Source organism: Schistocerca americana, chromosome X, assembly GCF_021461395.2.
Source record: "Schistocerca americana isolate TAMUIC-IGC-003095 chromosome X, iqSchAmer2.1, whole genome shotgun sequence".
Lineage (NCBI taxonomy): Eukaryota > Metazoa > Arthropoda > Insecta > Orthoptera > Acrididae > Schistocerca > Schistocerca americana.
The window spans coordinates 592,439,623-592,454,724 of record NC_060130.1 but is presented as its reverse complement, the minus strand read 5'-3'; the positions used below and the strand labels follow the sequence as shown (position 1 = coordinate 592,454,724).

Here is a 15,102-nt window from a genome sequence, read left to right as displayed (position 1 = left end):
CAGTGTAAATGTGTCAGCAATTAATTTAAGAACTCGGCAAATAACTCTCACAACTGTGATAAGGTCATAGTTACACAACATAAAACTGAAGTGTGGCCTAGGAGTTACCAGTACTTCACCAAGCACTACGATTATGAACAAGATCCGCAAACCGTGGCTATATGAGCGTGTAAATGAGAGGAATCGTGTTTCTTTCAGCCAGTTCCGCCTACTTTCGGGAAGTCAATCTTTCTGATTTTTTTCTTGCATTACTCATCTTCCTGTGCATTCACGAACCATGTCAGAATTGTTGTTGTTTGCACGTAGTGCTGCCTGTGCATATACACATTTACCTGACTAGAATATTACCGGTCAGGCCGCAAAGCCATCCACGTAGGCAGGCCTTACGCAAGCTACTAAAGATTACCTGTGCTAGACGTAGATTGTAAGTTGTAAAATTCCTTATTATTTTTGAGACAATTAGATTTCATGCTACTTTATTCTCCAAAAGTTAGGTTTGAAATTTGGAAATTAATATACATGGCGTAACAGGTACAAGTGAAGGTATTTTTTCATGCGGTACTTCAATATATACTCACATTAGTGTGTTGGTTGTGTTTTTTTGTGCGTCGAAAAACCTGCCCACAAACAAGTTAAAAAACTTTACCACCTGGTGTTTTCTGCACGGTCGCAACTGCACCTTTGACCTCGAACGCTCGGAACCGCACGGCACCATGCTTACACTTAAGACTCGTTCATAAAAACAATGTTTTGAGTAATTTATATGCGAAACGATGCATTCTACCAAAGTGACATTTTAATAGAGATAAACAAAACAACAACGTATCAGTACCATAGGAGGGAAATTATACATGGTGTTTCACAATTCATATTACACACTTCTAGAAGTAGTAGAGGAGACTCGTTAGATCGCCGGCCTGGGTGGCCGAGCGGTTCTAGGCGCTACAGTCTGGAACCGCGCGACCGCTAGGTCGCAGGTTCGAATCCTGCCTCGGGCATGGATGTGTGTGCTGTCTTTAGGTTAGTTAGGTTTAAGTAGTTCTAAGTTCTAGGGGACTGATGACCTTAGAAGTTAAGTCCCATAGTGCTCGGAGCCATTTTTGGACTCGTTAGATCAAGTTTTACATACGAACCCAAGTCCGGAAACGTTATCCAACGACGCTACACAGCATCGAAGTTGTAGGCGCCGGTGCCGATAAATGTATGTATACACAAGGTGATTTCGTGATGATGGCCGGCCGAGGTGGCCGAGCGGTTCTAGGCGCTACAGTCTGGAACAGCGCGACCGCTACGGTCGCAGGTTCGAATCCTGCCTCGGGCATGGGTGTGTGTCCTGTCCTTAGGTTAGTTAGGTTTAACTAGTTCTAAGTTCTAAGGGATTGATGACCTCAGAAGTTAAGTCCCATAGAGCTCCGAGCCATTTTTCGTAATGATGTCACAGATCTTCTAGTGCCCCTGTACGGGAAACGAACGAGTCGAAAGCTGTAAACGGAAATCGTTCTGCTACCTCAGACAGTGGAGTTCATGTACTGGTATTGTTGCCAAGACGGTAGGGTAGGCAACTTTCATAGGTGGTAGTACGGACCAAAACAAGAAAAAAATGTATTGTAAGCACGGTCTCTAAAATGCATATCTGAAGAGCTATTAGCACTTGTTCAGTAGACGAGACGTGTTTCATAGTAGCGAAGATGAACAAGTAAGTACAGATGCGGGATTTCGATGAAGTGTTTAAAACGAAGTGGAAGAGAAAAATATGCATACCTCACTAAAACCACGATATTACATTGAAAATTATTTTCGAGTTCAAGCAGTCCAATATCAAAAGCCACACTAATTACATTTCAAAATGATGGTATGGGTATGCCAATGCCACAGCCTGCCTTTCGCAAAGCATATTGCAACACAGGCGAATACTTTGGTGCAGAAAATAATTGTAAATCATAGAGTGAAGTCTGATCATGAAATAACGATCATCTATCTTCACTTGTGGTTTGTCACATTGTAGTCTTACAAAATCAGCAGTTTTTTCTGATATAGAGCTTATATTACCAAAAGAAATAAACGTCAACGGATTGACAATATTTTGTTGTTTTCGTTGACAGTATCTTCAGCATAACAATTTGTTTGAAAACTTGCACCTAGAAAGGTACGATCTGTATGACCTGTTGAGGAATCACACAACGATCTCTCAGACCACGGCATAATAGCCCAGGATATTTTATTAATTGTGACAATTCCGGCTGTGAAAGCTTGCATTTTGCAACAAAAAAATGGCTCTGAGCACTATGGGACTTAACTTCTGAGGTCATCAGTCCCCTAGAACTTAGAACTACTTAAACCTAACTAAGCTAAGGACATCACACACATCCATACCCGAGGCAGGATTCGAACCTGCGACCGTAGCGGTCACGTGGTTCCAGACTGTAGCGCCTAGAGCCGCTCGGCCACGCTGGCCGGCCATTTTACAACAGTAATAGGCTCTTTTTACTTGTTACATGTTCACTAAGGAATGAAGTTAGAAAACGTTTCATGAGTTCTTTAGTCATTGTTCCACTTTTGCTTACTTCAGCATGAAAGTGCCTTGTGCCTCTTGAAAACAGATGTAAAACTAGTCTGCCTCTCATTGATAAAGCAACATCGATTGTGTAACTGTGGGTAGAGCTATGTACAGAATGCAACGCACTATATAGCTGCAGCTTTCTCTCCTCTGTGAGATAGTGTTGATGATGAAGACATTTCATACTGAAATTGACTCTGGTCACTGTTCCAAGCATTTCCTTTCTCCACACCCTGCTCTGTCATAAACACGTTCACTTCCTCCACAAACTTTTGTGCCTTATCGTCTTCTATGACCTTATGTGTGACAAATGCCTGGATGAAATGCCGTATTCAGCCTTAAGACATTCGATAAAAGAAATCGAAGCTTTGAAATTGCGCATCCAACTATTTTAGACGCTTCTGGTGCCCATATTTGCAGATGCCAATAGTGAGCTTGTTACGTTACGCGTATACAGGGTGTTACAAAAAGGTACGGCCAAACTTTCAGGAAACATTCCTCACACACAAAGAAACAAAATATGTTATGTGGACATCTGTCCGGAAACGCTTACTTTCCATGTTAGAGCTCATTTTATTACTTCTCTTCAAATCACATTAATCATGGAATGGAAACACACAGCAACAGAACGTGTCAGCGTGACTTCAAACACTTTGTTACAGGAAATGTTCAAAATGTCCTCCGTTAGCGAGGATACATGCATCCACCCTCCGTCGCACAGAATCCCTGATGCGCTGATGCAGCCTTGGAGAATGGCGTATTGTTTCACAGCCGTCCACAATACGAGCACGAAGAGTCTCTACATTTGGTACCGGGGTTGCGTAGACAAGAACTTTCAAATGCCCCCATGAATGAAAGTACGGAAACAACTGGTTCTCCCGTAGCACTCTCCATACAGTGACGTGGTCAACGTTACCTTGTACAGCAGCAACTTCTCTGGCGCTGACATTAGGGTTATCGTCAACTGCACGAAGAATTGCCTCGTCCATTGCAGGTGTCCTCGTCGTTCTAGGTCTTCCCCAGACGCGAGTCATAGGCTGGAATGTTCCGTGCTCCCTAAGACGCCGATCAATTGCTTCGAACGTCTTCCTGTCGGGACACCTTCGTTCTGGAAATCTGTCTCGATACAAACGTACCGCGTCACCGCTATTGCCCCGTGCTAATCCATACATCAAATGGGCATCTGCCAATTCCGCATTTGTAAACATTGCACTGACTGCAAAACCACGTTCGTGATGAACACTAACCTGTTGATGCTACGTACTGATGTGCTTGATGCTAGTACTGTAGAGCAATGAGTCGCATGTCAACACAAGCGCCGAAGTCAACATTACCTTCCTTCAATTGGGCCAACTGGCGGTGAATCGAGGAAGTACAGTACATACTGACGAAACTAAAATGAGCTCTAACATGGAAATTAAGCGTTTCCGGACACATGTCCACATAACATCTTTTCTTTATTTGTGTGTGAGGAATGTTTCCTGAAAGTTTGGCCGTACCTTTTTGTAACATCCTGTATAGGTGAGAGGTTTGGCCGCCTGAAGTCGGTATGAGGAGGAGAGGTAAATTTGCTTGTGTGGCTGACGACTAGCTTTGCTCCAACAGGGTCGAGGGCACATCGGATCCGGTACCGGCCAACCAGGTGCAGAGGGGAGCAGTGTGGCCGGATGTGAGTAAATCCCAAAGCTGGGAATTTCGACAACAGGCTTAGCAGAATGCGGAATGACCAGCAATGGTGGTCTTGAGACAAACTGAAAGATGGCTTTTTACAGCTTTTTGAGAATCTATAATAATTTACAGACAAGTATTAAAGCAAATCTTAATAAATCTCCAGCCTCAGAAAAATCATGTGCATCTAACGAACACAACAATATTTTCACTATCTGCAAAATTTCAGAAGTTAATATTTCACAGTGAATAAATATTTTCACAATGAACCTCTGCATTAACAACTTTTCTACTCTCCACGTGATTTCAACAAATCATATCACAGGTGATAGCATTGTATGATAGCTATCATTCCAGAAAGCCACTCATATATATATCTATTTTATTTACTGACTTATGACGTCTTTTATATCTTTTTTCATTATGCAAATGTTTGTCAGAACATCGTATTCTCCACAATTATGCATCAGATGAATACAGCATGAATACCTCACTTTTGTCATACTTGTGTACTTATTAAATGAGCACTTTACTACTTGGCCAGTAACTTTATTTAAATATTAATTAAAACTGATAATACAAAATAATAGTAATTTAAGATGTGATCAGGCACATGTGTTAGCTGACACCACCTTTGTAAAAGAGTGCTGAAGGATGCTTCTGACAACCACACGTAAATAATTATTTAAACAATATTTAATGACAATATATTCTCATTTGTCAGGAGCACACTTCCACAAGAACACCAGCTAATTTATTTATATTTATTGTGAGTGGTCTCAGTGTGACCTAATGTTGATAACATTTCTTTATTTAAATATTTATTTATTTCTTAGACCATGGATCCACTGTGAGAATTTCACATGGATGTAGTGTGTGTCAATTTTTACATCGTCAATGACAAGTGCTTATACACTATGTTTACAAGAAAAGATTAGAAAGTTATGTAACCACTACAATGATCCGTAACACGATATGATGATTTGAGAAATCTTAGGCCTACAGATCACAAAGTATAAAACAGTAAATTAAATATGAAAAGGTCTTATAACACAGAGAATTAAATATAACCAGTTAACACTAAAAGAGTTACATATGTGACAAGAATGTACAGCTTAATGTTCAGTTTATATGATGATACATCTTATTTTATTTTAAGGCAGTTTCTCACTGGGTTTCATAAACTCTTCCAAACTGTAAAATGACATGGCTAAAAGAAATTGCCTCAGAAGCTCTTTAAATGTAAATTTGTTGGCTATTTCACATTTGATTTCTGGAGGAAGAGCATTAAATATCTTTATACCAGAGTACTGAACATCCTTCTGCACAACCTTCAAATTTTTACAATCAGTGTGGAAATTATGTTTCCTCCTTGTGTTGTACTGATGGTATTCACTGTTACATTTATATAAATCAGTGCTTTTACTTATGAAACACGTAAGTGAATATATGTATTGAGAAGAAGTTATAAGAATTCCCAGATTCTTTAACAGGCTTCTGCAACTGCATCTAGGGTCTACACCACACATCACTCTTACAACACGCTTCTGAACAATGAATATTTTCTTTGCAAGAGGTTGATTTCCCCAGAAAATAATTCGATATGCCATCAAAGAAAGGAAGTAACCATAGTATGTTGCTTTTTTAAAGCTAAGTTTCCACTTTCAGAGATGATTTGCATTGTACAAATTGAAGAGCTGAGTCTTTTGTAAAGATCTAAAATGTGATGGGACCAGTTTACTCTACAGTCAGTCTTCATGCCTAGAAACTTTGTTACTTCCACTCTATGACCTGTGTGGCATATTTAACAGTCATTTCTTCCTCAGTTTTGGCAGTTGGGGGAACTAGTTGTAATATGTTAGTGTAGTGTAAAAAGCGGTCAAACTGAATCAAATTATGTCTGTGGAACTTAAGAACAATGTATTTTTGGTGGAAATGTCCTTCAGCCAATGGAAAAGCAGACACTACGGCAGTCAAGTGGAGACTCGGACTTTTTCATGTGAAGAGCTCAAAAGTTGATCCTTGATATTTTTACATAGGTTCTGGAAGGAGGCAGACCTGATTTTGGAAACGAGGGGTATTCGATCATGGAGGTGTTTGATTCTCGGTGCTGACGGCTGCTACCATACTTTAATTTCTGAAGGGACTTTATATTTCAAGAGGTCTGAATGTGCTCCAGAGTAGGACTCTAACTTTTTCTGCTTTTATTACAGAGCTGAGGTTAGAGTATGAGTTACTATTCTTTGTATCATATATGATAATTTGTGAATCATCTTGTTGAACTTTGGATGTTATGAGCTGGTGCATTTTCATGTATTGTGGACTTAGCTTTTTTTTTTTTTTTTTTTTTTTTTTTTTTTTTTTTTTTTTTTTTTTTTTTTTTTTACTGAATATGGTAGGACCACTTCATGTTTGTTTGAGATGTCCTTTCTTGAACATACATTATTCAACATAATTACATAATTCTCTTTGTCTTCATCAGTAACAGACATTCGAATACAACCATCGATATTAAATTATATATTTAGCTTTTATTTTGTATATCAGTGTATTTTATTAACTTGCATTCCAAGCCAATGCACAGACTACTTGACTGCAGTACCAAGCTGCTGGTTGTTATTTGCAGCGAATTAGATGTGGCACATGAAAGCAGATGTTTGCGGCCCCACCCTATGGCTACATTTAGCTAATCTTTTCAAACAGAACCGTGCATAGCCCAAGTAGCTAAAGTATGAGTAATCAAATGCAAAGATAGAGCTGGTTTGCTCATATGGGATGCTGTTTGGAAGAGAAACTCTACACTAGCAGCAACCATTAGGTACCACCACAAACAGTACATCCATACTACCTTGCTCTGTCAAATTGCAATCTTACATGTTCTTTTATAGTTTGTAATTTTGACAGTCTGTTTTCTTTGAGAAGAGTGCCTGCTCCCTTTTTGCTAGACACATATTTTAAAATTAATCTGCAATTTGATTTTCTTTTAATGCACTTACAGCGCCTTATTAGTTTTCTATAGGAATTGAAGCCAGGATTGCTATCATCTTCATAAATGTTCTCTGGTCTGCTGTCATCAATATCTTCTAATACACTGGGCCTCGACTGTTTGGGTGGAGATAGTTCATACTCACTTTGAGTGGACTGTTCATGTTGCTCTGCATATGAACTTCGTGTAGTGCTTGAACAACCACCTTCAGGTTCAGGTTTTTCCCGTCCTACAAAATCAGTATATCTGTCCAGCATAACATCATGTATTTCTGTATCATTCCCATTATATGTCTGAATTATTATGTTGTATAACTTGTCTGCCAGCTCTCTATCCTTTACATATTCAGCATGTCGCAAATTTGTCCCTAATATTTGGACCACATTCGTAGTATTAATTCTCTTTGTGATATTCCTGTACACAGTTTACACAGTATTCCACATCAAAACACTCAAAGACACACATTCATACTCCGGCTATACTATTCACGCAGCTAGAGCACTTGTTAGTGCAGCTATAACATGCCACCGTCTGATGGTGCTAGATGGCAAGTGTGGAGTTTTACATGGAAATGACACAGACTACTGTTGTTTTTATGATCGAGTGTTAGTCTAAGAATAGTTTTGTGTGGTTCCAAGGATTTGAGGTCAAAGGAGTCTCTTGCAAGTGGACTGCGCCTGCCAGTGTACACTAACAGTTTTGTGTCCACACATCCACACTTCAACACCTGAACTGCTGCCCAGGGCAAAATAGGCATTAATGGCTTTCTTGTGCCACACGTATGTGTAGGTACTACCCAACCCAACAACATATGACTTGTAATAACTTTAATTATTAGTCTGCAAATGGCATAAATACTGATGTACTGTTGTACAGTCCACAGTCACCAATATAAATACCTACACGTATATACATCACACTCTGTATGTAATAATATAAATATTTCTACTATTTTTTTGAGGGAGAGTTGTGTTATGACCCATATGACCCTTGTCTTGAATTCACACCTGCGTGCAGATCATGACAGCAGTGGTCACCATCTTTCCTCGAAAGAGTTTTGCACATACCTCCCCACAATTGTGGCACCTCAGCATTGGTCTGCTAAGGTATGGCATTTAGGGCTACCTGGTGATACACTGTCTTTGGCCCTAAAACCTTCCTGAATTACCATAGTGGTTGCTCTACAGTTTGCCCTGATTACAAAGTAGTCAATGTCGATGTTGCATGGTGTGTCTAATGGTGTCCGAAGCCAGTACAATAGGCATTAGCATGTGTGTCACCTTCCCAGGTATCTGCAGATGGGGTCAAAAATTTGGCACAGACACGTCCAATCCCATAACAGTGCTCCAGCATTGAGCCACCACTGATGACAAAACAGTATAGTCAATTTCCACCATATGGACAAGATGCCCCATTTTATGATTATATTGTCACGTAGAATCTGGAATCTGAGAGAAGGTTCATCAACAGAAACTAACACTTCACAAAGAAAGCATGATTACTGATCACATACGAACATACTATGTGAGGTGAACAGCCTATTTCAGCAGATAGTGCTCCTATTAATACACACATAGAATTTTCTAGCAGATTACAATATTGGATAATACATATGTCCAAGAAACATACAGAAATCAGAAGTTTGAGTCATAAATAACAGCAGGAATTGGAAATCAAACTGATGAACTGCACGTCACCGGAAAGCAACTATAATCACAGCAGTATGGTGGACAATGCACAGCACATGTCATTGCTCCATTCTACGTCAAACAGCTAGATGTGTTTCTCAGTCGGCCATACGTTGTAGGATTTGGATCTAGTCAGTCATTCTTCAAATGTTGGTGCTAGCACATCGTCATGTTCTGGTTATGTTGTCATGTCCTCATAGTCACTACAGCGTTCAAATGGAGTTACTTACATCAACAGGTCGCAGAGAGAAAAGAAGATTAGGTTTAACAACCTACTGCCATCGAGGTCATTAGAGATGGAGCACAAGCTCGAACTGTGTAAAGGGTGGGGAAGGAAATCGGCTGTACCCTTTGAAAGGAACTATTCAGGCATTTGCCTGGAGCAATTCAGGAAAATCTCAGAAAACCTAAATCTTGATGGCTGGACGTGTGTTGAGAGGTTATGATCGTTGGGCAGGTCTTCATGTTTTCTGTATCAGAAGCCCCTATCATCAATCTACACCTCAGGACGACGATAATGCGTATGCAAAGAACAGAATGACATCTCTGTGCTTTAGTCTCCTCAGTGTAGAATCATCACTGTTGACTTCATGGGTGATGTCTTACAAGCAACAGATGATTCAGTATGGGCCAAAGTAATACTTTAATAATTGTTCTGATACCCCAACCTCTGTACAAGTGCAAAAATTCTCTACAGGTCGCCTGGGTTGAAGCTTAGAGATCAGTGTTGAATGTTATAATGTTCACTGTCTTTATTACAGGCATTCAAGATTGTCTCTATGCACATGGTATTATCTTCACTGGCATATAGATTTAATTTGTGAGATTCAGTATGTACTTTTCACTCAGCTAGAGCTTCACAGTTTAACTTAGCATCTGGACCATTGATCGCAACTTGTCTTGTTGATGATGGAGGGATATATGTGTCTCGAATGGAAGATCACTTTCCACAGCAATCGTTATTGTGTGATCATATTGGTGTAGCTTCATCAGTCTGGTGCTCCAGTCTTCAGCAGTCTATGGTTACTAGAGATGGCTCAAGAAGCCTCATCCAAGTATAACATTAGGACCAGATTCTTGTAAAACAACAAATTCGAAGGGCTGTGTCCTGTCATTGATAGTTATTCTCACAACAAACACTGATCAGCTGGAGCATTATGACCACCAACCTACTATCGATATAAACTCGTCCAGGTGATAGCAGCACCACCTGGCAAGGAAAGACTGCTAATCAGAGTCAGGTTGTTGGCACTCTCACAGCATATGCTTCTGAAAAGTTCCATCCTTTTGTTGGATTCCCTTATGGTGTTTGTTAAGTCCTTGGCTAAAGCCATAATATCCTTCATGAACGTAAGATGGCAGAGACTGTCAACAACTGCCAAGTCTAAACTGTGAGCAGTACTGTGCAAATAATGTCCTTTTGGTTGTACATCCAAAACTAACTTTTTTAGGCCTTTGAACTTACCTCTCATATTCGAGGCACCATCATAGCACTGTCCTCTTTCAGTTATCCACTGACATATCAAGACGAGCAAAAACATCTTTTAAAATACTAAACAGTTTGTGATTCAGTGTTGGGGTCTCATATAAGCCAATAAAGTCTCTGTTGATGATTAAGGAATCATCGACAGTATGAATACAAAATGACACTTGTTCGTGAATCAAAGACTCGCTTGTTTCGTCAACCATAATAGAAAAATGTTCAGTCTTCATGATTGAAGCCAATACCTTTCTCAACACAGACTTTCCTAGTAGATCAATGATCTTATTTGGAATATCGTCGGGTGTCCACATGTACCCCGAACGCCCTAACCGATCTTTAAACTCAGGTATGTCATTCTTCCAGAGTTCAAAAAATTGAAAAAAAATTGAGTTTACATCTTCATGCCCTCTAATTGCTAGTCCTTGTCGGCATAGAAAATGCACGATGGTAAAAATTGTCTCAAGGGCTAAATGGCCTTTCCTCTTATCACTATCTAACTGTTTATTCAATTGGGAGGACACACTTTGGTTTGTGATAGACTTTAGTTTCAGAACACCTTCTTTATGCGTAAATGTACACTACTGGCCATTAAAATTGCTACACCACGAAGATGACGTGCTGCAAACGCGAAATTTAACCGAAAGGAAGAAGATGCTGTGATATGAAAATGACTAGCTTTTCAGAGCATTCACACAAGGTTGGCGCTGGTGGCGACACCTACAACGCGCTGACATGAGGAAAGGTGAAACGTTGTTGTGATGCCTCGTGTAAGGAGGAGAAATGCGTAACATCACATTTCCGACTTTGATAATGGTTGGATTGTAGCCTATCGTGATTGCGTTTTATCGTATTGAGACATTGCTGCTCGCGTTGGTCGAGATCCAATGACTGTTAGCAGTATACGGAATCGGTGGCTTCAGGAGGGTAATATGGAATGCCATGCTGGATCCCAATGGCCTCGTATCACTAGCAGTCGAGATGACAGGCATCTTATCTGCATGGTTGTAACGGATCGTGCAGCCACGTCTTGATCCCTGAGTCAACAGATGGGGATGTCTGCAAGACAACAACCATCTGCACAAACAGTTAGACGATGTTTGCACCAGCATGGACTATCAGCTCGGACACCATGGCTGCGGTTACCCTTTCGCTGCATCACAGACAGGAGCGCCTGCGATGGTGTACTCAATGGCGAACCTGGGTGCACGAATGGCGAAACGTCATTTTTTCGGATGAATCCAGGTTCTGTTTACTGCATCATGATGGTCGCATCTGTGTTTGGTGACATAGCAGTGAACGCACATTGGAAGCGTGTATTCGTCATCGCCATACTGGCATATCACCCAGCGTGATGGTATGGGGTGCCATTGGTTACACATCTTGGTCACCTCTTGTTCCCATTGATGGCACTTTGAACAGTGGACGTTACATTTCAGATGTGTTACAACCCGTGGCTCTACCCTTCATTTGATCCCTGCGAAACCCTACATTTCAGCAGGATAATGCACGACCGCATGTTGCAGGTCCTGTACGGGCCTTTCTGGATACAGAAAATGTTCGACTGCTGTCCTGGCCAGCACATCCTCCAGATCTCTCGCCAACTGAAAACGTCTGGTCAATGGTGGCTGAGTAACTGGTTTGTCACAATACGCCAGTCACTACTCTTGATGAACTGTGGTATCGTGTTGAAGCTGCATGGTCAGCTGTACCTGTACACACCATCCAAGCTCTGTTTGACTCAATGCCCAGGCATATCAAGGCCGTTTTTACGGCCAGAGGTGGTTGTTCTGGCTACTGATTTCTCAGGATCTATGCACGCGGTCTACGTGAAATGTAATCACATGTCAGTTCTAGTATAATATATTTGTTGAATGAATACCCGTTTATCATCTGCATTTCTTATTGGCGTAGCAATTTTAATGGCCAGTGGTGTACTTTCACGAAGATGGAATTTTTCCAAGGCCTTTTTCCAGTTATAAAACCCTACAAAAGTAAATGCATTTTCTTTTTTTGAAGAAAATTGTAATAGATTTTTAGCATCTGCCTCTTTGCAGCTTCTGCAAAAGACTTTTTCAGTAGATGCTTCATATTCTATCCATGTATATTTGATCAACCAAGACTTCTGAAATGATCTTCCCTTACTGGATTGTCCAGGTTTTGTCTGTGAACGGTTCTCAGCTGAAGACAACGAAGCAATTGATGACACAATAATTGTTGGAGGTTGACTTGCAGTGTCATCAACTTCCAATCGCGCCTTTTTGGTAAAAAAAAAAAAAAAAAAAAAAAAAATCCATTCCAAACTTAATTCACGATACACTAAGAGAATAAAGTAAACAAATAAAATATAGTAATATAAAAAAGTCCACTAGACACTAAAGTCGGAACACTAAACATGTCTGCAGCATGCACTGAACAAAACTATCCACACGGAATGACTGTGACAGCAGGGTGGGCTATATATAGCCGCAGCGTCATAATGTCTCAAAGCGTCAAGACAACATGAGGCGGAGGGTTCCAGGCACTTCTGCTCCAGTCGTTTTGATGTCGGTGTGGCCGCAGTGCTGGCCCGCTGGCACCAAACTTTACCTGAAGGTTCACACACCGGGACAAATTCTAAGTGTGCCTGCAGCACCGTAACACTATCATGATTCACACCACTTGTTTTCAATTAACCTGCTTACTACCATAATAATTATTTGTTTTAACTCATTACTGAATTTATTTTCAAAGGTAACTATTGTCAAACAAGGAAAATAAAAAATTCCAACATAATTTTGTTATTTTACAAAGCATAATATAACTGATAATTATTTTCTTCAATCATTGGGGGGGGGGGGGGGGGCAAACGAATTTTTGAGGGGGCTTGGGCCCCTCAGGCCCCATGGAGTCAGCACCTGTGTATATGAATTAGCTTATTGTAAATTTGTCTAAACTTGTAAATACTTTGACATGTTCTATATCCTTGTAAAAAGATACCTCTGCTACTACTACTAGATGTGAAGTAGTAACAGTCAAAAAAAATTTTTAAAAAAATTATTTTGTGTAAATAAAACTTACGTTAAAGTGACACATTTCACATCATTACAAAATGTCGTATTCATGTTCTATGGAAAATGATTAATGTATGTAGTATGTATGCTATGTTACTTGGCAGGGACACATCAAGCAAAAGTTATTTTTGTCATTAAGACACACCAGTGTAGTATCAGGAAGTGATTCGTTCCAGTAAAAAGTGATTTTTTAAACATATGTATTAACAGCCAATGAAATGGATAACTGGCATTTTCTCTTCCAGTTTAAAACTTATAAATTAAATGTTTCCCATTTATTTTTAGAAAAACACAGGCTTGTCAAAAAAACACAACTGGAAAAAAACGCAATTTTCCACGTGTGTGGGTTTTTCCTTCATTTTAAAGAATAGTACACAGTAATATTTTTTTTAAAATTAGTGTTTTATTGTCAATGTGGAATGTATAACATTTTAACAAATGGTTGTAGTGTTCACTACTTTGCAAATATATTGCATGTGAGCAATATTTACAAGTAAATAAATATTTCGTAACTGTCATTTACATAAAAAATTTACAAGAATGCATTGCTACAATATTTTTCAAATAACCTCCAACTCCACACAGCCTTAAACACACATTTTGAAGACTGAAGAACCATTATGGCACACACAAATTGAATGGCACTTTTTAAGGCAAACAGCAATGGAATATTATTTCCATATTTCACCATAAGCAGTACATAAAATTTACATGTAGATTCTCATTAATGATTATCTCAGTTACTGCTGTGTTTGTCCCATCTATTGTTGCACACATTTTCACTAAACTGTGTAAAATAAGAAACAATTCTCATAATAATTAAAGCTTTAATGCTATCAGTACCATCATTTTAATGAACTGCTTTGTGTCTTTTCATTTAATGAAGGAACTTGAGGCTGAAGGGGATTTGTGCAACAAACATGTGCCAAAATGCAGTTTATATTATTAATACACAGTATATTGTGAACAATGATACTGCGAGCAATTTCCTTAACTTTTCCATATAAATATTTTTTCACTACACATTTCTTTTTACAAGACAGTATCCATAAAAGTAATTGTGAGCATTGCGAATATATTAAACCTACAACAATGTACCAACTCCATTAGCTGAAAAATACTTAGTACAAAAAAAAAAAAGATCAAAGTTAAAAGTTTTGGATTTATCACAGCTGTTATTGCCCCTACTCCACTAATGTGATTAAATATAGTCAAATGTTCAACACTTAACATGGGAAAGTAATGTATGCAAAAATTTTCAAACACTGAGGCAACTATTTTTAACAGATCCTGAATTCAATAACCAGGTGTTAAGAATGTATATGTAACATCAATATGTATAATTTCTTGGGGAAAATTTTCAACATAAAGTTTAATTCCCCACATCATACAGGCAATAAATTGCAAACACTGATTACAAACTTACATAGTGGCTGCTACTCTTTTTACATTATCCTGAATTCAGTAACTTGATATTAACTGTCGATATGTGACATCAATATGTATAATTACCTGGGAAACTTTTCAACATTCAAAATAGAAACATTTATACAAAACTGTGGTGAACATTTTACTATTCACAGTAAAAGTCTTCAGCTACATGAGGATTGAATGATGTTCAGAAAACACTCTGAATATGTTGATAAAATACTGACATCGCCTTTATGTTA

At 39.1% G+C, this 15,102-nt stretch overlaps 1 non-coding gene across 1 annotated transcript; it reads left to right on the top strand.

Annotated features, from left to right (window-relative positions):
* Nucleotides 1-915: 915 nt before the first annotated feature.
* Trnas-gga lies at nucleotides 916-998 on the top strand. The gene is given in 2 exon segments: nucleotides 916-955; nucleotides 965-998. It is a non-coding gene; the product is annotated as a tRNA-Ser (tRNA).
* The last annotated feature ends 14,104 nt before the right edge of the window (nucleotides 999-15,102 follow it).